The 26,839-nt window shown below is 47.3% G+C and overlaps 1 protein-coding gene across 1 annotated transcript in view; it reads left to right on the forward strand.

The window, feature by feature from the left end:
• AADAT (aminoadipate aminotransferase) overlaps positions 1-26,839 on the forward strand; it is a 378,880-nt gene that overhangs the window by 175,073 nt on the left and 176,968 nt on the right. The gene's annotated exons all lie outside the window — the stretch shown is intronic.

Raw genomic sequence — 26,839 nt, forward strand, 5'->3', positions numbered from 1 at the left:
AGAGTACAGACATAGAGTGGAGTATAGAGTTGGACAGTGGAGTGGACGGGGATATAGTGGAGTAGAATGTTGTGGCGTGCCATGAAGTGTGGTAGACCTGTATAGCGTGAAGTTATATAGAGTGGAGGAGAGTGTCACACAGTAGAGCGGTATAGAGTGGAGTGGCGTACACCGTAGTGGTGTATAATGGTGTAGCATACAGTGGAGTGGGGTATAATGGAGTGGTGTAGATGAGTGGCGTACAGTTGTGTGGGATAGAGTGTAAAATCATGCAGTGGAGTGGCATACATTGAAGTGGAACACCATTGAAATTGCGTAGAATGAAGTGGTGTATGGTGGAGTGCCATACACTGGAGTGGCATATAGTGGAGTTGCATACAGTCGAATTGCATACAGTGAAGTGTTGTAGAGTAGAGGGACATACAGTGGAATAGAGTAGCATACAATAGATTGACGTAGATTAGAGTAGAGTGGAGTGGTGTACAGTGGAGTGACTCAGACTAGAGTTGCATGCAGTGGCGTTGCATACAGTGTAATAGTCTAGAGTGGAGTGACGTAGCATAGAATAGCGTATAGTGGAGTGGCTACAGTGCTGTGGTAAATGGATGTATGTGAAATTTAGCCGCAGAGTAGGTTATGGTGTGAAGAGTAACACAGAACAGCAAATTGTGCTACCTTGCAATTCTCCAGATTTACCATTCAACGCAGGGCTACGCACGGTGGCTTTGAGTTCCTTTGTAAGTCTGACCAAAGTATTACATTGCCCAAGCAATACCATGCTTGACGGAAGAGTACTGCAATCCAGGAATACAGCTAGGCCTTAGTTATAATTTTTACTATGGTATGCTGCAATAACTTTGCAGTATACCTTGGTACATGGCGATGACAAGCCAGTATCTAATTGGGTAATGGCTGTTTTTTGAGACTGAAAAGGCAACCATATTCTTTTTACTACACTTTGGCTGTGTTCAGTGTTAAGGCCTTAAGTATAGGTAATAGTAGGTCCCTACCTATTACCACTTTACAAAAGTGGTAATAGGTAGGGAAAATTATTTATATTTTTTATATATATTTTTAAATAAGTTTATGTCCATGCTCGGCTGTAGTTTCACAAAATGTAGTAAACATCTGCAAAAGTATCACAGTGACAGATGTCACTAAGTTTAAATGCCTTATAACTTAAAAAAAATAATTGCACTACTTAACAGCAGTATGCAAAAAGCATCATCTCTGCACTATAATGTATAATCCTGCCTAATTTCATGTAAATTCATTCATTAATTTTCGCACTTTGTCAGTACAAATGCATTGGTGGAAAAACTGTTTGAGACCCCCTTTTATCTTTGCACCCCCCTTAACGATTCACCACAAAAATGTACATCATCTCAAAATGTACAAAATTCTATAGGTCTGGAAAGTTTTGTGGTAATTCGTCAAACGGGTGGAAAGTTATTTGGGCGGTAACATCTGAGGCATTCCTATCTTTGGGAATGCTAAATGTATCTACAGAGTGGCAATCAGATTTAACATGATTTCTTTCTTTTTAAGTATTGTACTTGTTATGTATTTGTTTATTGATATACACAATCATGTGGCCATAAATGTGTCTATTAGTTATTCATGTAGTAATTCTGACACTTTACATACGCTGTCTAGGTTATTTTTTGAGCTTCCTTACTACTTTTAGTAGGATTGTGCTACATGTGATGTCCAAAGTGAATGAAAGCCAATCATTGTTGTTTAAAAAAAAAAATTGATGTTTTTTTTCCTAATGGCCAGATATCATATCCTCATTTGAAGTAGTTTGTGTAGCTCACTGGTAGGTTTCTTTTCCATTTTGTTGTACAAGAGTACATAATGAAGATGGTTTGTGTTTGGTTTGTTGTTGGCACAGTTTTATTTTGTAGGGAGCGTGTAACAAATCTATGTTGCTTAAGATGTTTTCTGTTTGTTATGTATTTGTTTATAGGTTTCCATTAGCATGCAATATGAATGAGTCTTTCAGTTTAAAAAATGCATTGTGATTTATTCTTTAGGCTTTCTACTACTTTTAGTAGGGTTGTTCTGCATATGAAGTCCAAGCGAATGAAAGGCAATTTAGATTATTTTTATTATTCTCACATCCTCCAAATAGTAGATTGCATGGCTCACTGCTCGGTACATTTTTCATTCTGTTGCACAGGGGTGCATAAGAATGATGTGTGTTTGTTTTAAGAAACTTTATTGCATTTTCGTCATGAACAATACAGCATAACCCATTGGGGTATTAAGCCATTGTATAAAAGTCAGTTAATACCAATGCTGGTTTATGAGCTCACAAATCATTGTTAGCAGAAGCATCAATCAAGCGTTAGTCAGGGTACACTCCATTCTTACATTGAACCACTACTGCTCTTGCTCTAGGAGCTAAGAGTCCCTTATAAACTAGCCCCCCCCCCCCCACCCTGGTGTGTGCCCCTGTCCAGTCCTGTGTGAATGCATGTACTTGCACTATCATGGAGGGAATCTCCATATGTAGTTCAGTGAAAATATGGTCCCCCAGGTACACCTGTCTCCATAATGGAAGTCTGGGTGGGGGTCTCTTCTTGATCGTACCATCTGGGGGGGGGGAGGGGGGCGAGAAGCACTAATGGTTCTTCGGGTGTTGAGAGGACAGGATGTTGTAATGAGTTTACTAAGGCATCCCATGTCCTGGCCACACCAAGAGACCCTAGTCTTCTTTTGGTAATGAGTCCTATCGCACCTTCTCAGGCCGCACACTTGATGAACGCTCTCCTCCATGTGTCTACTCTTGGACCGCACGGATTCCTCCAAATACTGGCAATCTTCCTCTCTGCAAGAAAGAAAGCCAAGTCCTAGACTTTGCTTGTGGCTTTAGTTTTCACAGTATGGGGGAACCTGTGCAAAAGACAGTGCACTGGGGTACAAGGGATTTTCTGCTCTGTGATTTCAGCTAACATTCTAGTGATTGCTTCTCAATAATCTGTCCGTTGAGGACACCTCCAAAACATGCGGAAGAACTCTGCTGACACCTCGCTGCATTGACGGTACTTTGCATCCGTTATTGCGTAGTACTGATTCATTCTGCCGGGGGTGAGGTATGCCCCGTGCAGGAGATAAGAATTAATGAGTTTGAACTTGGTGTTCCCAGTAGCTTTAGCCATATGCTCCAGAATGCTTCCCTAGTCCTTCTCTGGAATATCCATTCCTATGTCTTCCTCCCATTGTGCTCTCAATCCTATCAGTGACAGTCTTAATTTGCCCTTTAATCTTCAGTATAGACAAGTGAGTACTCTGAAGGTTCCAGAAGCAGTCACCATATATTGGCAGTACGCTGAGTGTGATGGTTCCGCCAAACCCGTTTTCCAATGTGTACGTATGGCCGTTGTCACTGTTCTATGTAGGAAGAAGTGTCCCTGGGGTAGATTGTATCTCAGGTGTAACTCGTTAAAGGGGAGGAACACATCAGCCTCAAAAAGTGCCACTATTGTTGTCGAGCCTGCCACCCTCCACTCTGCAAGACCTTGCCAATCACCGCCATGCTGAAGTTCCCGAAGAATCTTACAGGGATCTCGGGGGAATAAGGCATAGGTATTTGTGTCTTCTGTAGGCTTCTAGTCCAGCAACATTGCAGAACCTGAAATTCCATGGTGTTCTCAGCCCAGTGATACAGAAGCCTAAGAATCACCTTTCCTGGTCCTGGGCGCTGGAGACTCAGGGTAGAAGGGGACACCTCTCTCCCCTTGGAAAGTCTACCCGCGAACCATTGTGTGAGCCACTGTAGTTGTGCTGCTAAGTAATAAGATTCAAACACTGGTACTGCAAGCCCTCCCTCCATCGTTGATCCCTGGAGTGTTGTTAAGGCCACTCTTCTGTGGCTTGAGCCCCAGAGGAAGCTCGTAATGATCTTTTCTATGTCCCGAAAGTAAACCCAGGGTATCCACACTGATAACGTCACAAAGAAGTACATGAGGCTGCGGAGGGCAATCATCTTCAGCAGTGTCATCTAGCCCTCTACTGATAACGTGAGGGTCCCCCAAAAGCCAGCGCTGGCTTTTAGGGCCCAAATGTCCCTGCATATGTTGACTTCAAGGAGGTCTACAGGGTCATGATAAATGTGGACTCCCAAATAAGGTAAGCACCGGGGTTCTCATTGTAATGTCCCCAAGGTCCTCCGAGCGTGTCCTGGAAGTCCGCACAAGGAATAGGCAAGATTTGCTTCTGTTAACGTGGAGACCAGATAGGGGTCCAAATTGCTCCAGTAGGTCTCGGGCACTTGCCAGATCCATCCTTGTCTCATGTAGGAAAAGCAAGAGATGGTCAGCATACAATGCGATGTGGTGAATAAGGCCCTATAGATATCCCCAGTCCTGGGTAGCGCGACAGTGTGCAAACAGGGGAGACAGGGGGCAGTCCTGCCTACTGCCCCTCTCAACTCTGTAGCTCCCTGAGATTGTGTGCCCTGTCGGGACTGTAAGGGGTCTGTGTACAGTAACCTGGTCAAAGAAATGAAACCCTGACGCAGGCCAAAGTGTGCCATAACACTGTAGAGGAATGACCACTCCAGACTATCGAAGGCCTCTCTGTATCAACAGGGAACACTAAAGCTTCGGCTTTTGTAGATGCAGTGGCTTCTAATATCGTGAAAAGTCTGCAAATATTATGTGCTGTGTTACAGTCTAGGATAAACCTCACTTGGTCTCGATGAATAGGAATAGACATGTGAGGAAGTAGGTGGGTGGCTAGAACTCTACTCAGGATTTTATAATCGGTATTCAAGATAGATAGTGGCCGGTAGGCTCATACTAGGTGTACTCTCAGGGCTTTGCAAGTGGACTGCAGTAGTAGACCACTAGTTCTAGCTGCTTGTATAAGTCTACTAATCTGGGAGCCAGTGTCAGGAATAAGGCTGTGCGCGTCCAGGTCCCGCCCGAAACTCCGCTGTGCGTATTTGTGTCGCTTCATGCGCACCACTAGTCTTCCCCTCTTGTTCTAGAAGTGGTTATCAGCGTCGCCTGCCCTGTGGTAAAGCTCATGTAGCTGCAGGTTCAGGACATTAGTGGACAAGATGCACTTATCAGTGCTACTCTATGAATGGACTACAATTCCCAGGTTTCTAGAGGCAGCGGCCATCTTGGGGTGTGGGAGGCCTATAAAGCCCAGCCACACCCAAACACATTGCTCACTATTTTGAAGACTTCGATGCAGTCAGACCTCGTGGGGGAGCAGATTTCCTGCATGACAGATTGACAGCAAATCGGAGTATCCTTGTTTCCATGGTGAATTCAGATACGAGTAGGTCATACTCGTAGCAGTAAGGTCTTGATGAGCCCAATCTTGAAGGGAGTTGTTAGTTCCAAAAGTAAAGCGCCCCCTTCGCACAACGAGCAAAGCGTTTCAGGCCACATGTGTAAAGCGCCCTTGGCACGACAATCAAAAGTATTTTAGGCCACACGGGTAAAGCGACCTTGGCACGACGGTCAAAGCGCTTCATACCACATGAGTAAAGCGCCCCTTAGTACAACGAGGAAAACGCTTCAGGTCACAAGAGTAAAGCGCCCTTGGCACGACAGTCAAAGCGTTTCAGGTCACATGAGTAAAGCGGTCTTGGCTCGAGGATCGAAACACTTCAGGCCACATGAGTAAAGCGTCCCTTAGCACAACGAGCAAAGCTCTTCAGGCCACATGTGTAAAGCGTCTTTGGCACGATAATCAAAGCGCTTCAGTCCACACAAGTAAAGCGCCCCTGGCACGACAATCAAAAGTATTTTAGGCCACACGGGTAAAGCAACCTTGGCACGACGGTCAAAGCGCTTCATACCACATGAGTAAAGCGCCCCTTAGTACAACGAGGAAAGCGCTTCAGGTCACAAGAGTAAAGCGCCCTTGGCACGACAGTCAAAGCGTTTCAGGTTACATGAGTAAAGCGGTCTTGGCTCGAGGATCGAAACACTTCAGGCCACATGAGTAAAGCGTCCCTTAGCACAACGAGCACAGCGCTTCAGACAAAGCAAGTAAAAGCGCTCTCTGGCAGCATAATGAACAAAGCGCTTCATGTATGACGATCAAATCGCTTCATGAACAACAAACAAGGCGCTTCTGCCCAACGAACAAAGCGCTTCAAGTTCAATGAGTAAAACTTCAGGCCTTAGTAGCAAATGTTGAAAACGTTTTGGAGATAAGCAAATTATAGTTTCATTGTTTTTTGGGAAGCATAATATGTGAGATACATATTTAAGTCTTTGAGAACTTCTAGGCTGAGATCAAAAGTTTATGTTATGAATGCATAGTTGTTACATGATTGATATTCAGAGTATGACCATAGTGCAAAGCTCTTGCCATCTCTAGGTTCAGAGGTTGCAGTTTGTTCTTGTTCCATGATTCAAAGATGGGGCTATGCCCAATTCACAAAGGGTCTCAATCTGATATCACGGAGACGCCTTTATTCAAGAGTCTATTGGTGAGTTTATACTGTAATGAATGAGTATATGCATATTTGTTCTAACCGTTTCTTTTCAGATCTCTCTCCCTGCAGTTCCCTACCCTAATTCCCTTCCCCCCCGCCTGGCTTCATCATAACTCTGTGCTCTGATAGTCTTCTTAGTTGGTGACGCCGGGAGGTGGGCCTTTTGTTCAACAGAGTGCAGATCCTGAGGAAAGGGCAACGTGACAGCCAGGCTCTCTGCATAGGTGGAGTAAAACTCTGCAGTGAAGCCATCTGTCCCGAGTTTTTTTTTTTTTTTGGGCCAAGGACTTCATGGCAGCTCATACCTTCTGGAGGGTGATATCCCCACCTAGGTCCTTAGCCCCCTCCGGTGTGACCTTAGGGAGAGTTAGAGGTACAAGAAAAGCATCTATGTCAGCAGGGAAAGTCTCTCTAGTACTGCTACAGAGAGTAGTGTAATAGTCGTAGAATTCACAGTTGATGTCTTTCTGGTGGTACACTTCAGTTTCTGTCTCAGTATCCACCTCTAGAATGACTGAGCCCTGTTTTGCCGGGTTCACTCTCAACACAAGCAGTGACCCAGCGCGGTCCCCCTCTGCATGACCCCTACCATATTCCCACTGCTCTCAATGTGTTTAGCAACCCTATCCTTAGCTTCGAGCATGTTGGGTTGTATCTTCGGATGTCCAGGCCTTTGCTGTTCCCAGGTACGTAACGTTTCCTCTGATGTCTGGGCTTTGCTTCGGACAGTCTTCCTGATTCCCACTGACTCTGATAAACAATGACCTCTAAGCACCACTTTAAACATATCCCACTCCAGTTGAGGGGTCATGGTGGTCCCCGTATTGTCCACCAAATATTGTGAAATAATTATTCCGATTGTGTCCCGGAAGATCAGATCTTCTAGGTCCTCCAGGCGCAGCTTTCATGACACAATGCTAGGGTGCCCCCTCCCCCAGCTGAGCCCTAACAATATAGGATTGTGATCCGAGATAGTGCGGAAAAGATATTCAGTGTTGAGGACCTGTTCATGAATATCAGGTGTGCATAGGAATGTATCCAACCGCACATGAAGCTCATGCAGGGTGGAGAAGAAGGGATAATCCTGTACGCCCAGGTGGTGAAGGTGCCAAGAATCCACCTGTTACCATTTTGCCTACCAAGCAGAAAACATTTGGGCCACTCAGGTTGTTGGTGAATCCCATAAGGGGAGGTGTGATCGATTGAGCGTTATCTTTGCTATGCAGTTGTAACCACCCCCTAGAATTACTGAGCCTGTCAAGTAGGGGGCCAGAACTCTTGACAGTTCAGCAAAGAAGGCCACGTGCTCCACGTTTGGACCATAGACACTGCTGATTACGTCTCCTCTGCCGTCTAATTGTCCTGTGAATACCACATAGTGTCCCGCTGGATCTATCAGGTGGCTAGTGTTTTGGAAAGGGACCCCAGAGCGGATTCAAACCAGAACCCCCCTTGTGTAGGCCAAATATGTGGTGTAGTAGGCTTGTACCCTCCATCTGCGCTGTAATGCTGTACCCTCTTTGGCTTTAATGTGCGTTTCCAGCAGAAGAGTTATTTGTACTCCCCGTCTATGTATGTATGAAAGACTTGGTGTCTCTTGAGCATTGTGTGCATCCCTGTACATACCAACTCAGTATTTTATATGTTACTGAGGTCGCTATGTCATGTCATAGAGATAGTTTAGAAGGCCCCTAGGTGCAGTGGAAGTATTTCTAGTGATAAACGGATCCCTCCGGCTTAAACAGAAACCATCATGCAGGGTACACACCAATCCCAAACATTCAATCAACCAACAACACATCCCAGAAATCCCCCACTCCCCAGGACAAGCAGATCTGTGCCCCTCATCCAAACAATTAAACATCCAACATGCATTCGTGAGGGAACCCACGGAAATCTCAATACAAGGGGGTCTATGACCATTGAGCCTTGCTTCGCCACGTTTCCTCCCATCCATCATTAAATGCAAATGCCAGGTGAAAATTGCATGTTACCAATTGCTCAGAATATCGCCTCAATGCTGCTTACTCAGGTACAGCTAAAGCACCCTAGTAGGATAACCTGCTAAATAACAAAGCAAATTTCTTACAGTGCATCAAGTGTAGTTAGAACAGTTCATCCGCTGTGCAAGGTGTTAGTTCAGACGTTCCATATTGGAGGGTCCAGTGGTACTCTCACTGCCTGATAGGTCTGAAGCTCAGAGTTCCCCCCTTCCATCGAGGAGGTTGATCTCGGTCCCTTATCACTCATTGTTGCTACACCTCGACCTCCCATTGTTCTTCCTTCTGTGCCTTCTCACCAGCCAGGGTCCTCCCTCGCACTTTCCACTTATGTTGTTTTTTTTCCTCTTCAGTCTCTACACTTTCCATGGTAATTCTCGACTGGTCCCAGCCCCCTGAAGCACCTCCATCCAGTTCTTCACCTCGTGTGACGTTCTGAAGAATTGTAACCCACCTCACCCCAGAATCACCACTCGGAGTCGGGCAGGAAACAGCATTGAGTACTGTAGGGTCGTTTGACACAGTTGACGCTTAGCATCAGTGAACGTAGACCTTTGTTTTTTAGACTTCCTTCGTAAAATCCAGGAAAATCATAATCTTGTGACTGTCCACTCTAATGTCTCTTCTTTCTCTGGCCTGGGTGAGGATGTGATCAAGGTCCCTGTAGTGGAGGAGTCTAGCCACCACAGGGTGTGGTGGGGCACCCAGGCGGGCTGACCATGCTGGGAACCTATAAGCCCCAAAGTAATGCTTCCAGGCACTGCGAGTCATCAAAAGAGTAGTCACTCCATAGGTCATCAGGGAGATCCCTGAGGGTAGTGGTGTAACTCCTTAATGTTCTCACCCCACACTGTACCAGTCGCCTATGTAAGGTACTAAAAGGAGGGTAGCAGGGCAAAGTGTGGTCCCAGGTTCTAAGTGATGTGTGCATATCCTCTGGTGTTAACCAGGACGCTGGGAGGTTTTCGAGAACCCACTATGCAGAAGGGGCTATGCACTAGCAGAGGGTTGGGGCCCACTCCTACTTCTCATGGTGACAATCCTGATGGAACTGGGCTCCGAAATAAGAATGATGGTTTTTGGGTGGCTTGTTGGGCAAGTTTTATTATGTGAGCCAGAGAGCATGCAATGAAAACTTATGTAGATGAAGATGTATTCTATTTGTTATATATTTGTTTATATGTTTCCATTAGCGTGTCACCATAAATGTGTCTTTCAGTTGTTCATATAGTAAATCTGATAATTTACATATACAGTGTAGTTTATTTTTTGGGCTACTTTTAGTATTTTATATATATATATATATATATATATATATATATATATATTGGTGGTCGCAAGTAGGTAGTTATAGTTAGGACCCAGTTTCCATAGGAAAAGCGTTTTTTGTTTTGCCAGTAACTTCGGCGCCTTTTGACGAATATTGATCCATCAAGCGGGGACTGAGAAAAAGGGAGTGGGGTCCCAAAAACTCATTTCCCCATGCATTTTCCAGTAGGGATTTTGAAAACGATTACAGCCCAACTTCCCTGGTGCCAAATAACTTTTTTGAAAGGGGGAGGGGGCCACATTCACCCCCTCCCAGGCCACATATGACCCTGGGGATCACCACCTTACCAGGGCCGGCCCATGCTATTCAAACAAGGGGGGCCACGCAGCCCCCCTCCTTTAGCCATTATTGGCCCTGGGGACCACCACTCTCCAGGTCATGCTCCTGCTATCTCTTGAAGTGCCCACCCTTGGGAGCTAGCAGTTTGCTTTCGATTCCTGTGAGCTGTGACAGCAAACTAACTCTGCTCCCAGCAAGCGGGAGCTGTCAAACTGCGCTCACTTGCTGGAAGCGGAGTTTTCATCTATTTCCTTGCCCAGTGTCATGCGGGCAGGGAAACAGATAAAATATTGCTCCCATGGTGCTGCATATTTATCAGTTTCCTGTGGGCCTTGAGTCTCCCCCTGCGGTCCCCATCAGTGTAAACTGGGTGCCCTGGGTGGGGTCAGGGCGCCAGGTGGATATGGCCTAACCAGAGGGATAGGGTCCCTGTGGCTAAAATCAGCTCAGGGAGGGGGACCGCATGGCGCCTCTATCAGTTTAAAATATGTGTGGTATGCAAAGTCTTCCCACCCTTTTCCCAGGGTGATGGACAGTTTACTAAAAGGCCCTCCGAATGCATGGCCAAGGCAAAGCAAGTGTACTTCCTCTGCAGTTCCACCTTAAAATGTTATCTGTAATCCTTGATGGAGGTATTTGCATCCTTGCTCTTTGAAGCGTCATTTTACATAGTGACATTTACAAGTGGGCTGCTGAGATGAGAGGTTGTGTTCTCCCTTTTCAAAACTACAAGTATGTAAAATGGACTAGAAGACCCGCCCCATATACATTAGTGGTATGTACCATCTTCCTGCCCTTTTCTCAGGGTGATGGACAGCTTACTAAAAGGCCCCACAAATGCATGTCCTGATGATTTTGGAGACGCATTCTTGATGCACAAGAATATGATCACATCTCCACCAAACAAAGAAGCACTTACTTTTGTAAAGTACAAATTATCCTAACTTCTTGCCCATGACCAAGGCAAAATAATTGTGTTTTCTTTGCAGTTCCACCTTGAAAAGTTATCTGTAATCCTTGATGGAGATATTTGCATCCTTGCTCTTTTGAGCGCATTATCTCATACAGTGATACTATGAACATGTAAAATGACCTTTGAAGCCCGCCCTGTTTGGCCCCATCCAATATACATTAGCGTGTGCAAGGTCTTCTCGCCTCTTTCCAGATTGAGGGACAGCTTGCTAAAAGGGCTTTTTTAACATTAGCGCTAATCACACGCAGTTAGCTTTAGTGCTCCATTTTAACAGAAGCTGTTTGCAAACATCTCTGACATCTCAAAATGTATAAATATTGGGCAGAAAAAAAGTCAACAAAGAACATTTGCACCCAGTGTTCCCTCTAATTATAATTTGTCTTTGTTGGCGGTATTGCAGTATATGTGTGCACGCTTTACTGAACTGGGTGTGCAACTGAAACACAACAGGAGTCACTACGCGATCAAGCGTACTAACTCAGAGGAGCCAATCAAAAGGGTGAGAGGGAGTACACTACCTGGCATACCATCACACAGTTTGCCCAGATGCCTTGTGATAAATGAAGTCCATGATGACGCTCACTTTAAAAGTTTAAAGTCTTAAGTATTCACTATTATTCGTGCAGCCTCTGCTGTGTATCTCTAGACGTGTTTCAGAATATTTGTCCTTCTTTAGTAAAGGTAACACTTTGTATTTGAAGGTGCTGGCAATGCTACTCATTCTTTTCAGGTTTCTGTACAACTCCCAGAGTAGAGGTGCATCCCAGTGGGCTCATCAACCCAATAACTCAAGGGAGCCAAGCCTAAAAGGGGGCTGGGAGCACAGAACCTGGAATACCAGCACACAGTTTGCCCAGCTACATAATGGTAAATGCAGTGCATACTAATTTCTCTAAGGTTAATCAAGAGACAACAAGTATCTTTTATAAAATGGTTAAATTGTCATTAGCATAAAATCAATAGCATTAGATTATAACTAAGAAAAAGTAATATACACCTGTATAAACAATTGTGGAAGTATTAATAAAGCTTAAACAAATAAAAGTCAATTTTTAGGTTTTGACTAAAGGAAGCTGTAGTGGTCTTTTGAGTCTTGTGTAGAGACACAAAATTCAGAAATAAATAGTATATTCAAATATACTTATATAGGGAGGATTTGGATCATCAATCACTATGTATTGGTTCTTTCGACTGTCATTCACTTTTCGCTTGTGCCCACCTGTAGGAGGCTGGCCTGGCTTGTAGTGGGTACCAATGGTACTTACACCTTTTGCCAGGTCCAGTTATCCCTTATTAGTAGAGTGTAGTAGTGTTGTAGCAGCTTAGGCTGATAGAGGTAGCTATAGCAGAGCAGCCAAGCCTGAACTAGGGGGCATGCAAAGCTCATGCAAATCCACTTATATCATATAGGTACTATATCATAAGAAAGACAATACTCATAGTTAAGGTACTTTATTTTAGTGACTATGTGCCAGAAATATCTCAGAGGATATACTCTCTTACGGGGTAAGTAACATACACAAAATATACACAACTAACCAAATCAGTTAAGTAAAACAGTCAGCAAGTATTGCAAACCCTGTAAAACACAATAGAATGCAATAGGCCTAGGAGCAACACAAACCATATACTAAGAAAGTGGAATGTGAACCAGGAATGGAACCCTAGGCAAGTGTAGTGTGTAGAGGGTCGCTGGGAGTGTAAGAAAATACTAAGGGTGTAAAGGAGACCCCACACCAAGACCCTGGAAAGTAGGAGTAATGTACTACTATTTCCCCAGAAACACGCTAAAGTCGTGATAAAGGATTTTGCAAGGACCACAACAGACTGCAAAGCACTGAAGACGGATTCTTGAACCTGAGGACCTGCAAAGGAAGGGGGCCAAGTCCAAGAGTTGCTATAGTGTCCGGGGGGGGTGAGGAGCCACTAATCCCCAGATGAAGGTGCAAAATGGCTGTCTCTGGTTGGAAGAAGCTTCAGGTTTTGCAACAACGAAAGTAGTTAGGAAGTTCTTCTTTGTGCAGGAGATGTCCAACAATGTGCTGGAGGATGCAGAGTTGTTTCCCTAGCAAAATACTGCAAACAAGCCTTGCTAGCTGCAAGAGTCGTGGTTGGAGAAAAAGGGTGCTCCCCAGGCCCAGGAAGGACCAGAATGTCACCACTTGGGAGTGGAGACAGAGGGAGCCATCAGCAACGTAGAGAGCCCACCCACAGGCATGAAGCCCCCGCAGAGTCCTTGAACACGGGTTCAAGAAGTCTGAACACTGCAGTTGTCTCAACACTGCAAAGAGGGGTGCCACGACACCGGAAATCAGCTCAGGAAGCTGAGCATCGCGTGATGGAGTGCTGGCGACCTAGGCTCGTCTGTGCAATCAGGATTTCTTGGAAATGTGCACAGAAGCCCTTGTAGCTGCAGAAAACGCGGTGCACAGGATTAATGTCTGGGGAGAGGAGGCAAGGGCTTACCTCCTCCATATTCGGACAGTTGGACCACTGGACCGTCTGGGTCACTTGGGTCCACCACCTACGTTCCAGGGCCCATGCTCTTCAGGATAAGAGGGGACCCAGAGTACCAGTGAAGCTGAAGTTTGGTGCCTGCTGAAGCAGGGGGAAGTTTCCGTCGACCCACAGGAGATTTCTTCGTGGCTACCTGTGCAGGGTGAAGGCAGGCAGCCCCGAGAGTATGCACCACCAGGAAACAGTCGAGAAAGCCGGCAGGATTAGGCGCTACAATGTCGCTGGTAGTCTTCCGGCTACTTTGTTGCAGTTTTGCAGGCATCCTGGAGCAGTCAGCGGTCAATCCTTGGTAGAAGTCGAAGAGAGAGATGCAGAGGAACCCTGATGAATTTCTGCAAGTCGTAATCTGAGGAAAAGCCCACTGGAGACACCTTAAATAGCCCTCAGAAACGGATTGGCCACCTAGTCAGGTATGCACATATCGGGGGGGTCTCTGACGTCACCTGCTGGCACTCGCCACTCAGAGGCCTCCAGAGTGCCCCCACACCTCTGGATCCAAGATGGCACAGGTCTGAGACACACTGGAGGAGCTCTGGTCAGGGGAGTGGTCACTCCCCTTTCCTTTGTCCAGTTTCGCGCCAGAGCAGGGACTGGGGGTTCCCTAAACTGGTGTAGACTGGCTTATGCAAGGAGGGCACCATCTGTGCCCTTCAAAGCATTTCCAGAGGCTGGGAGAGGCTACCCCTCCCCAGCCTTTAACACCTATTTCCAGAGGGAGAGGGTGTAACACCCTCTCTCAGAGGAAATCCTTTGTTCTGCCTTCCTGGGACTGGGCTGCCCAGGCCCTAGGAGGGCAGAACCCTGTATGTGGGGTGGCAGCAGCTGAAGCTGCAGAGAAAACCCCGGAGGACTGGTTTGGCAGTACTGGGGGTCCATAGTGGAGCCCCCAGGATGCATGGAATGGGCTCCCCAATACCAGATTTGGAATGGGGGGGACAATTCCATGATCTTAGACATGTTACATGGTCATATTCAGAGGTACCATTGTGAAGCTACATATAGGTGTCGACCTATATGTAGTGCACACTTGTAATGGTGTCCCCACACTCACAAAGTCCGGTGAAATGGCCCTCAACTATGTGGGGGCATCTTTGCTAGTGCAAGGGTGCCCTCACACTTAGTAACTTTACACCTAACCTTCAGCAAGTGAAGGTTAGACAAAATAGGTGACTTATAAGTTACTTAAGTGCAGTGAAAATGGCTGTGAAATAACATATGTGTTATTTCATTCAGGCTGCAATGGCAGTCCTGTGTAAAGGTTTGTCTGAGGCCCCTAAGGGTGGCAAAAGAAATGCTGCAGCCCATATGGATCTCCTGGAACCCCAATACCCTGGGTACCTAGGTTCCATATACTAGGGAATTACAAGGGTGTTCCAGTATGCCAATTGTAATTGGTAAAAGTGGTCACTAGCCTATAGTGACAAATTTAAAGGCAGAGAGAGCATGAGCACTGAGGTTCTGATTAGCAGAGCCTCAGTGACACAGTTAGGCACTACACAGGTATACACATTCAGGCCACAAACCATTAGCACTGGGGTCCTGGGTAGCAGGATCCCAGAGAGCCAGGCAAAAACATACTGACAGACATGTACCAATGGGGGTAACATGCCAAGAAAGATGGTACTTTCCTAAACATCACAGCACAGAGCATGGGATAATCAGTTAGTTCACTTCCGCAGCTGGCTTTTTTGCAGTGTGAGTGGCAGCTGCCACCAAAATGTCACATCAGGGTCATGCCATAGCTACTGGGTTTTCCCCAGGCTGACCTTAACTAGTCCTAGCAGGGTAACTCCTGCGTCTGTTGAGATCTCCTAGCTCAAAGCCCATTTTATGTTTCTTAATCCTAGAGCAGTCTCACCAAATATGGCTCATAATTCCTTTTTCCTATGAGCACCCCCATTATAAATCGGGCATGGCTGGGTAGATCTACATGAGCGGTTCAGGCATCATGTACCATTGGTATAGGACGATTGTTTAAGAGGTAAGCTACTGTAGATTTTGCAGATGTTAAGCAGGCAGGCTTAACTTCAGAAGCAATGTGTGAAGTAATTGTACCAGCATATGCAGTAATACAGGGAAAACACTACAAAATGGACACCATACCTGTTTAGAAAAATAGGTAATATTTATCTAACTCAAACAAGACCAGAATGACAAAAATCCAACATACACGTCAAGATATGAATTTTAAAAAGAATACGAGTCTTAGGCCCTCATTATGACATTGGCGGTAAATCCCACTTACCGACATGCCGACTGCCGTCAACATAACATCGCCGCGGCGGACAACTGGCAACCATATTATGACACACACATACCAATCCGTCACTATACAGCCACACACACAAGTCTGCCAGCCCAAAGGTCAGTGATCAATTGGCGGTATCCAAACCCACACCGTTACGCCACCAGAACAATGCCCACAGCATTATGACCCACGAACCATTGGCGCTACATACCGCTGTGCTCAAAATACACACACACAAACAAAACTACACCACATTGAACAATTCAAACTACACACACCTGACACACATAGACACACCACATCCCACACCACTATAAAACTCACACCCACAGTACCCACAACCCTTTACGACTAGAAAGAATTGCCTCCAGAGAGAGGTACAGCAAGAGCACCCACACAACCAGAGCCACATAAAATCATCACCTATACACCATCCACGCACCTTACATCACACACCCCAACACATCACCCCACACACCCTCACTGCTCACACTACACCCATGGCACCACAACGACACCCCAGGTTCTCTGAGGAGGAGCTAAGGGTCATGGTGGAGGAAATCATCCGGGTAGAGCCACAGCTATTTGGATCATAGGTGCAGCAGGCAGCCATCGCTAGGAAGATGGAGCTATGGTGGAGAATCGCGGACAGGGTCAATGCGGTGTGGACAGCACCCAAGAACCAGGGATGACATCAGGAAGAGGTGGAACTGTTAATTAAATGTGAAGTTAAACTGTGTTATAGTGTGTCATTGGAAGTATTGATGAATTATTGCACTTCTGTTGTCCTCATCCTCTGCCTTATCTTCACTGTCCACATGGTCCACTGCTACCACATGGCCATCTCCAGTCTCATCCTCCTGCAGAAAAGGTACCTGGCGACTTAAGGCAAAGTTGTGCAACATTCAGCATCCCACGATGATCTGACAGACCTTCTAGGGGGAGTAGTACAGGGATCCACCTATTAGATGGAGGCAACGAAACCTGTCCTTCAGGAGGCCAAAGGTCCTCTCTATAATTCTTCTTGTTCGCCCATATTTCTCATTGTAACGTTCCTCGGCACTTGTCCTGGGATTCCTCACAGGTGTCGGTAGCCATGAGGGGTTGGGGTAACCAGAGTCACCTTCAAAAATCGAGGGACAACTGTTAGCCACAAACCAACCGTTAGGGCCCACACCATACCCATACACCAACATATACTGTGTGGGAACCAGGACTAACCTATTAGCCACACCCTGTGCCTCTGGAGTTGAGCCATCCCAAATGGGATGCTGCTATTCCTCAGGATTCATGGAGTGAAAGCTCTTTCGATTTCTGAACACCTTCTCATTTCGTTGGGGTGGGGAGGGGCAAATGCAATATGTGTACCATCAGTTGCCCCAATAATGTTGGGGATATGTCCTATTGCATAGAAATCAGCTTTCACTGTGGCCAAATCGTCCACCACGGGGAAAACGATGCAGCTGTGCATGTGTTTAATCAGGGCAGACAACACTCTGGTCAGCACTATTGAGAACACTGGCTGAGAAATTCCTGCTGCCAAGCCCACTGTGACTTGGAAGGAGCCAGTTGCCAGGAAATGAAGCACTGATAGCACTTGCACAAGACAGGGGATCCCGATGGGGTGACGGATAGCAGAGATTAGGTCAGGCTCCAGTTGGGCACCCAGCTCTGTGATTGTGGCCCTGTCCAATCTATAAGTGAGGATAATGTACCTGTCCTCCATTGTTGCCAAGTCCACCAGGGGTCTGTACATGGGGGTATGTCTCCATCTCCTATTTGTCCTCAGCGGTTGCAATCTATGGGTCAAAATGGTGAGCAGCTGGTCAGTATCTCTTATTTCCAACCACTACACTTCAATGCATGTTGTGATTGTAACAGTATTTTGTTGGAGAGGTCCAAATGGTGCATATTTGTACTGTGACACAGTTAGGATCCATGGCCTGACCCCCCTGAAATGGCGTCTGCCTGTCCTGTTTGGAGGGACTGGTGGAAATGAGGTAATTCCTCTGACGTGCGCTGTTGAGGGAGGAGGGCGAAAACCGTAGTGCAACTCCTCATTGGTTAACATTGGGCCCTATCGGGTACAGTGGCCAATGGTGATGTACACCTGCAGTGACGGTATGCACCGCCGCTGACATGACTGCCATTTTCTATCTGTTCACTCACTTGCTACCTGACCTTCAACAGGAGAGGACCTACACCTCGGCAGAGTTGGAGAGTCTGGTGATGGGGTCCTACCCCAGTACCAAATGCTGTATGGGCCTCTAGGCCAACAGGTGAGTACACCGTGAGTACGATGCATGGGGTGTGAATGCCTGGAGTGTTGTGTGTGCTCATGTAGGGGGTGGGTGGTGGATGGGCCCTGGGCAGCTCGTGCAGCATGTATGGTGGGCCATGTCCCTGTGCTAATAGGGATGGGAAGGGGCATGGTGGGCTATGAGTGTAACAGGCAGGACGGTCAGACTAATATCTTTCCTTGTGTCCATTTCACTGCGGGTCAGCGCCCATCAGAAAAAGGGTATATGGCGTGCCATCGCCAAGGACATGCGGACCCTGGAGGTCTACGGCAGGTGGAGCACCCACTGTCGCAAACGGTGGGAGGACCTGAGACGCTGGGCACGGAAGACAGCGGAGGCCCAGCTGGGGATGGCCTCCCAACGAGGAAGGGGTGCCCGTCGAACCCTGACCCCCCCTGGTGGCCCGTCTACTGGCAGTGGCCTATCCGGAGATGGATGGGCGTTTGGGAGCATCACAGCAGCCACAAGGGGGGTAAGTACAGTGCCCCAATATACAACTTGCCCCTGGTGGGGTGGTATCCGGGTTGGGGATGTGCTCCTGTGGGTGCCCCTAGCCCAGGCCTGGCATTGCTGAGTTGGTCCCATGTTGGGCAGGGTTCTGATGTAAAATACCTTCAACCAAGCTAGTAGGCATCCACTACTGGGCAGGGGTCTGTGGGTCTCAGGTATGCTGCAATTGGCGTTAGGTGTCCCTATCCATGGGCTGGTGACTAGCATTGTGACTGGTAGTGTATTGCCTAGTGCGTAGGGCTGTTCCCTGTGTGTTGTGTACGCCAACGTAGGTGTTGATGGCGCCATTGACCAAGTGTATCCTTTGTCTCTTCACCCCCCTTTTTGTTTTGTCACCCTGTCCTTATGTGCATTAGCCCCATCTGGCGGAGGAGCTGAGGCTCCGACGACGGAGGGAGCTGCATTCTACAAGGCCCAGGAGACTGAATCCACTGATGTGAGAGCACCAGTGGGGCGGAGGGCGAGGGGAGCACCACGGCAGAGACAGGAGGGGACAGTTTGACACGGATTCCTCATCCGATGGAAGCTCCCTGGGGGTTGGCAGACACCTCTGTGCCCACCCCAGCTACAGGTGCCACCTCCCGTACCAGCACAGCCCTCCCAGCAGCCCCTCAGCGAGTTTCCAGTGCCCGCTCACCCAGGAGGGTGGGCATCTCCTTCGCCCCAGGCATTTAAAGCCCTGCTCCAGTGAGCCCTGCTGTCCTGAGTGAGGAGGCTATTGACCTCCTGCTATCCATCTCTTATGGGCAGTCAACCATTGTGAATGCCATCCAGGGACTGGCAGCCCAAATGCAACAGACAAATGCATTCCTGGAGGGCATTCACTGGCATGGCAGCCCAACATAGATCAATCCAGGCTCTGGCCTCCCCTCTGATGGCAGCCATTGTCCCTGTTTCTAGCCCTCCCCCTACAACTTTCTCTACCCAATCCCATTCCCCTCAACCCCAACCTATCCCAAGCACACAGTCAGACGAGCATGCACCCAGGGCAACACACAAGCACTCACACAAACAACATCCAGATGCAGACATACCAACATCCACTGACTCCACTGTGGCCCCCTCCTCCTCATCCTCCACCTCCTTGCCAGTTGTGTCTACACTCACACCTACATGCACTACATCCTCATCCACTACCCCCATCACCAGCACACATATCAGCACATGCCCCTCACTGGCAGTCCCCACCCCCACTTCCATGCACACATCCCCTGTGTCCTCCCACACTGTGTTTGTGCCCCAGCCTCTCAAAGTACACAAACGCAAGAACTCAGACACCAAACAGCCATCCACCACACAACAGCATCCAGCCTATGAACCTGCACCCAAACACAGCAGACTTACACCTCCTACAACCACTCCTTCTTCCTACACTCCTAAACCATCTCCCTCTTCCTGCCCCAATGTCCCTAAGGAGCTTTTCCTTGCCAACATTGACCTCTTCTCCAGCCCTCCCCCCATCCCTCATGTCAGGCCAGGGTGGTCAAAACCCAGCCAAGCACTTCAGCCACCCAGCACAGGGGCACTGTAGTGTCCACAGCTACACCAGGTGGGAGAGGATCCCGGGCACCAGGCAGCCACACTGATAGGGTGCCTGCACCAAGTGCTGCAAGGAAGGGCAAGGAGGCACCCCCTCCTGCAAAAAAGAAGGGCAAGGAGGCACACCCAGCTGGTAAAATGAAGGGCAAGGAGCAATCCCCGGCTGCTGAGAGGAAGGGCAAGGAGCAGTCCCCAGCTGCTGCTAAAAGGAGCTAGGAGCCATCCCCATCTGCTGTCAGGAAGGGCAAGGGGCCTGCACCAACAGGCAAAAAGGACAAGAGGCCTGGTGCTGAGACTCGGTCGGAGCCCCCACCAAAAAACCATGGTGGTTCAGCCTTCAGAGGCTGCAGGGGAAGGGTTGGAGCCTCCCCCCACCACTGCTAGCACCGCCACCTGCAACGCTACCAGCACCACCACCAGCACCACTGCCAGCAGCAGCAGCATCCCCACTAGGTAGCCATCCGAGGCTAAAGGGGAAGGGCTGGATCCTCCCCCCATCACTGCCAGGACCGCTGCCAGCAGCAGCAGACCCAGTGGGTAGCCATCTGAGGCTGCAGGGGAAGGGCTGGAGCCTCCCCCCACCACTGCTAGCACAGCCACCAGCACCACTGCCAGCAGCAGCAGCCCTAGTGGGCAGCTGTCCGAGGCTGCAGGGGAAGGGCTTGAGCCTCCTCCCACCACTGTTAGCACTGCCACCAAATCCACAGCCAGTAGCAGCAGCAGTCCCAGTGGGCAACTGTCCGAGGCTGCAGGGGAAGGGCTGGAGCCTCCCTCCACCACTGCCAGCACTGCCACCAGTACTGCCACTGCCACCACTGAGCAGCCATCACCGCCAGCGGACAGTGTGTAGTCCTGCTTCCATGGGCTATTGTGCGGCCTGGCCCCAGCAAATCCTTTGGGTCTGAAACCCAGGTGCACTCCCTAAGATCTGCATCACAGGGCATGTTGCCCCCTCCAGAACCAGTGGAGAAGCCATCCACTCACCCCATCCTTCCCAGGATGAAGATCGCAGGGCACAAAGCCCCCTCCAGAACCAGTTGAAGAAGGCATCCACTCACCCCCTCATTGCCAGGATGAAGATCACTGGGCACAATGCCCCCTCCAGATACAGTGGGCAAATCACCCACTTGAGAGACTGTGGCCTTGCACTCTCCAGATCCAAGCAGTGGGCAAATCACCTACTTGAGAGACTGTGGCCTTGCAGTCCCCAGGACCAAGCAGTGGGCAAATCACCCACTTGAGAGACTGTGGCCTTCCACTTCCCAGGACCAAGCACAGGGCATGTTGCCCCCTCCAGAACCAGTGGCATTGTACCATCTTCCGGCTGAGGTGCCCCCCCCCCATTCCCCGTCCCCCTGAGGTGCCTGTCAATTTTCAACTTGATGCCCCTGCAGTGTTTTCTCCGTGTTGTTGCAGGAGTGAGGTTGGGCCTTGGACTTTGTGATGTGGCCCTGTTACCCACAGAGATTGAGGACTGGGCAATGTCCCTTGCTTTGTAAATATGTATATATTTTTTGATTTGGATGCATGAATTTCGCCTATATTTATTTTATTACAGCCTTTTTACACTATAGTAGTTGTCCTTACATTATTCCTGAGGGTTACGGGGTGTATTTGTAATGTTATTGCTTCTGGTTGTGTGTGTGGTGTTGGGGATGGGGGTGTTGCATGTGTGTGTCACTCTCTTTTTCCTCCCCCCTCCACTGTGTGCTAGGCGGCAGTACTCACTGAGGTCATCTTCGCCGGCGTTGGTGATCGTAATGGAGCAGAAGGTAGAAGATCATGGGGAACACATGAAACTCGGGCTCCATGACAGCGTGGTTCTTCCCTGAGTCTCCAGAGGTGAGTTGTTTCCCTTCTGTGCAGTGTTTCCGACAGGCTTTTGATGTTGTTGGTAGCAACCCATAAAGGTGGCGGATAGGTGTGTCATATTACTGTGGGCGTTACATTGTCTTCCACCTGGCTGTTGGTGGTTACCGCCGTGGTGCCTGTTGGTTTCGCTCTGGCTGTCAGTGTGTTAAAGTGGCTGTCTGTCTGAGCGGTTTACGATGTGGTCATAATTTCATATTTATTACCGCCGGCCTGTTGGCGGTATTACCGCCGCTTTATCACCGACCGCCAGGGTTGTAATGAGGGCCATAATCCTTAGAAAACAGTGAGAGTGCTGTTGTTACACAAAGTACCTGGTTAGCATAAAAAATAAAGCCTCACGGGCGAGCGTGTGTCAAAAAAGGCCAGTGATGCTTCGATTTCTCACTCGCAAGTGAGACCGTGTGTCGTTCCTTCTCCGGTCGGGTCAGTGTGCGTCGTTTCTACTCTCCTGCAAGAGAGCGATACGTCAATTCCCAGACGAGCACCTCAGGTCCGGGCAGGCTTTGCTTTGATTTTTCACACCCAGCGATGTTGCGTTGAAATCCGGTCGCACAGTGTCAGGAAGTCCTGTTTGGCATGGGGTTTTTGAGCATGAGAATATTGTTATTTTCCCTTCTCTTGAGACTCTGTTCGAGACCTCAAGAACTGCTTTAGCCTGAAATGATAAATAAGCAAGATTTTGTTAGCCATGTAAGGTTCTGCAGGGACCTTCTCACCATTGCTTTGCCCATAATTAGCTGTTTCTTCCCTCCATCTGTCTATTCTCAACCACAGACCACAATATCGGGACAGATTCCAAACTTCCCTTGCCCTGTGGGGTTCATAGCCATCTTGCAAGTTTTCTGGTTTATTTTCCCATACAGTTCAAGGAAGTTATTCCTAACTTAGAGACTCAAGCTCTCCATCAGGGATGGCAACAAGTATAGATCTCAAGGCAAAATATTAATTTTGATAATATTAATCCTGGTGATCCAGGATACATGAAGGTTGTTCCAAGCGTACAGGTGTTTCGTAATCTGGTTTCTCAACTATGGGGTTTAGATGCTAAATTGAAAAGGTGAGGCGATAAGGGACACCCTTTTTCTCGTGCCCCTTTGTAACTTGAATGAATGTGATAGGATAACATGAACTCTGATTCTTGCCTCTGGACCTTCTTCTAATTAGCCAGGATACAGCTAGCTCAACATCTTTGGCCCAAACTCCATTTTGATTAATAATAGTTCAAGGTACTTCCAGCTGACCTTATTGAATGCCTTTTTGGCATTCAAACTTAGTGAGACTGCAGGTATATCTTTACATATAACGTTCTCAACTAAATGGGCAGCCCTCTGAACGTGTCACTTCTCTGTCTGTTCTTCACAAATCCCACCAGGTCCCTATACCATGCTAGCCTATTTGCTAGGATGTGCGTGAAAATGTTTAAGTCTACATTGGGAAGGGGAATCAGCCTTTAGATTCTGGGTCTTTTCCAGGCTTATGTATTAGGAATATATCTGCTCCCTGCATGGATGGGGTAACACCCATATCATGATTGATTTAGCCAATGGCTCAACTAGATGTGAGCGTTAGGTCTTACTGAATACCACAGTGAATCCTCTTTGCCCCTGTGACCTTCCTGTCCACATCGCTTCCACTGCTTTTTGTAACTTCAGATGGCTCAATAGGCAGGGCTAGTCTTCCCACCATTGCTGGGGTGGAAGCCTATGATGGCTCAATTTTGCAAAAAGTTTACTGTTTAAAGAAATGTCTAAACATTTTCCTCTTATCTGATTCCCCTTCCCAGCCTTATATGTATCCTATGGATCTCCTAGTCAGTTGAGCACGTTGTTTAGCTAATACGTTGCCCCCTTTGTTTTCTCTGTCATAGAGCTTGTGTCCTTACCTCAGCAATTGCTGCTGTGTTCTGCTAGTCTGAAGAATGCTTAATTGACCGTGCAACTGTGCCACTTGACTACAGTTCCTAAGGGAGTATTTTTTCTTATCTAATTGTTCTTGGACACCCTGGTGAGCCTATTCTCCTGCAGCCATCATACTCACTCACCGTGACTTTAAAATTATCCTATCTGATGGCTAAGTCTGGATCCCCTTCTATATTAATCTCAAAAAGTGTGATGTCATCTGAGCCAATTCCTTCTTCTCAACACTGGGTCTCAAAGTAGTTCTGGGGGAGGAGCTAAGAAATCCCGGGCTGCTCACCTATGCACTAGGTCATCAATTATCTCTGCATTATGCTTGAATCGACATGTATGTGTAACTGCTGTTTTGGGGATCAACGAGTCACCTCCTTGAATTGGGTGATAACGCCCTCTTTCCCTACCCAGATGCATTTGACACGAATCACCATCCGTTTGCTCACAGACACCGCATGGGCTGTGTCACAGCCTGAGATCTGTTTTGTTGACTCAATGCTGCATCTTCTGGCGGCTGAAACAAAGGGCTTGCTTCTTGGAGAGAGCAAGTCTGATACCCCTAACTTTCAGGAGAAAATGAACCTAAAGGGGTGGCCCCAACTGTAGAGTATCTTTTGTGAGGGGAGGAATTCTGTGGCTTTTTTAATAAATCTCCTTTTTTGTAGGGTAGCTAATGAGAGATCCTGAAACAATTTGAAGTTGTGTCCTTCAAATGTATTATCTCCTTTCTCTTGGGTTGCAGTCATGATTTTCTCTTTTAGGGGGTGCACTATCTTAGTTGGGATTCCTCTAATACAGATGTTGTTCTTTCGGTTCTGGTTTTCAACACCTTCCAGTTTGGCTTGAAGTTGAATGTGCTGCTCTCACAATGCTAGTATGTCTCTTTCAAGAACTCCTGTTCTTCACTTCTGTTGTCTGACAACTCTTCCAAGGAGAAGTTTCACCCTCCTGATTCACCAAGGTTGCACTTGATGTCGCCGATTACTCTTTTTGATTTTTAAGTATTAAAGTTATCCTCAAGGCTTCAGGAAAGGTTTTCCAAGAATTGCCCTGTGACTAGATTGGAGAGGGTGGCAAGGGAGTTTGGTTTTATTTGCTGGTCTGGGCTGCCGGCTTGCGCCCCGCCAGAGTTTCCCCAATAGTGCATCATCGATTAAAGTCACTTCAAACAGTGACTCCTATGTAGTTTGCCCACTGTACTTTGCTATCTTTGTCACAAGGGAATTGACATATATTGCCCTCCCACTGGCACTGTGAACAGGGACAGGTGTGGAGGTTACCAGTTCCCAACAGGAGCTGGCTTTGTCAATGAACCCAAAGATTATGACGGAATGTCCACTTAAGCAGGACCACTCCTTTCCCTATGTTAAAGTGTGATCTGCAAGGTATTTCCCACTGCTCTCTTGCAGGGGCCACACAGGAGGCAGGAGTCGTTCAGGGTTGAGGAAAAAAAAACTCTCTCTGCTCCATTACCTCACATTCTCACATTTGGTGCCCCTCCTTACTCTAGGTGTGCTAGTCAGGAAAGGCACAGCTATGCCCGTCTCTGTTCTAGCTATGTTGCTAGTGTGTGGCCGGGCGCAGGGGGAGTGTGGCAAACCTCTTCTGTTTGCTTCCTTCTGTGGCCTGCTCATGGCTCACCCTTGCCACTAAGGCACGCCTGCTTACCTCACTCTAATAGGGCAAGTCAGGTTGTGAAGGATTTCCCCACTTAGGACCACTTAACCTCTCCATCAAGCATTTCCTCCTCATGCGCCTTTGTCATCTATTCAGAGCATGGAGACCTCTACAGTGACATATATGCTGAAGACATGGGTCAGCCATTTTAGTTCTCCCTGGGTGTGTCAATCCAGCAACAGTCCCCTATATCTCCCTCTCCTGTAAGGTGATTAAGCACCTCTGTGAGTGAGAGTACGAATCTCTTATGAGAATGTACTCACATTGATGGAGGTCACTTTTAATTTAGTCTGCAGGGCAAAAGGGGATCAAGGAGTGTACTACTCCGCCACCATCTTGGTCTTGACCTTTTAACAGTGATTTGCAACTTATTAAATTTGTCTTTTTGTATATATACAGGTCTAGTTTCCTTTTTAGATCGAGTCTACAAGACAGTACAGCTGCCTGGTTGCAAAAAACGTGGCTTGTTTTATTAGAATACTCTGTTCTAATCTCTACCTCTAAATGAAATTGATATACTTAGTTAAAAATTCCTTTTGGAGCCTTAGCACTAAAAGTACTAAAATTCATCGAAGAGAAATATTGACTATACTCCAACAAAGTAACACTATATCGCACTTCACAGTACTTAGCATTGTACAATGGGAATGTCCTTTATTCCATTGGGTCTGTTACTTTTACACGAACTTCCAAACATAAAAAAAAAAGTTTTTCCTCCAGGCTCCACCAGCCCACACTAACTGTCCCTATTGTTATCTATGCCAGCAAGAACCACTGACGGTATCTGTTCCCCCCTTTGCGGCCAAATTAAGTATTACCTCTCAGAACGATTTCAAAAGCCTGGCAACCACTTCACGTTCTGTAATGTACTAAAAAATATCCTCTTTCCTTAATAATCAGAGAAGCTCATGTCTAAAAGTAGAGATAAATACCAAAAGTGAGACTGGATCAGGTGGGAAAAAATTAGGATTTCTATCGTTGTAATTGTTAGCAATAAGAACAGCAGCAATTATAAACCGATAAATCGTATCAATAATAGAGCTAATGTTGTGTGTTTTGTATTCACTGACCATTGCTTCAACAGTTTTGATGTTTTGTATAATCACAAACACTGAATATTTAAACTGACTACCCTAAATTAGAGGACTGCTGTCACATTGGCATTGCAACTAGGTAGCACTTATTCAATGAAATGTACTCAAAAGGGCGAGTTTTACT

This window comes from Pleurodeles waltl, chromosome 1_2, assembly GCF_031143425.1.
Source record: "Pleurodeles waltl isolate 20211129_DDA chromosome 1_2, aPleWal1.hap1.20221129, whole genome shotgun sequence".
Lineage (NCBI taxonomy): Eukaryota > Metazoa > Chordata > Amphibia > Caudata > Salamandridae > Pleurodeles > Pleurodeles waltl.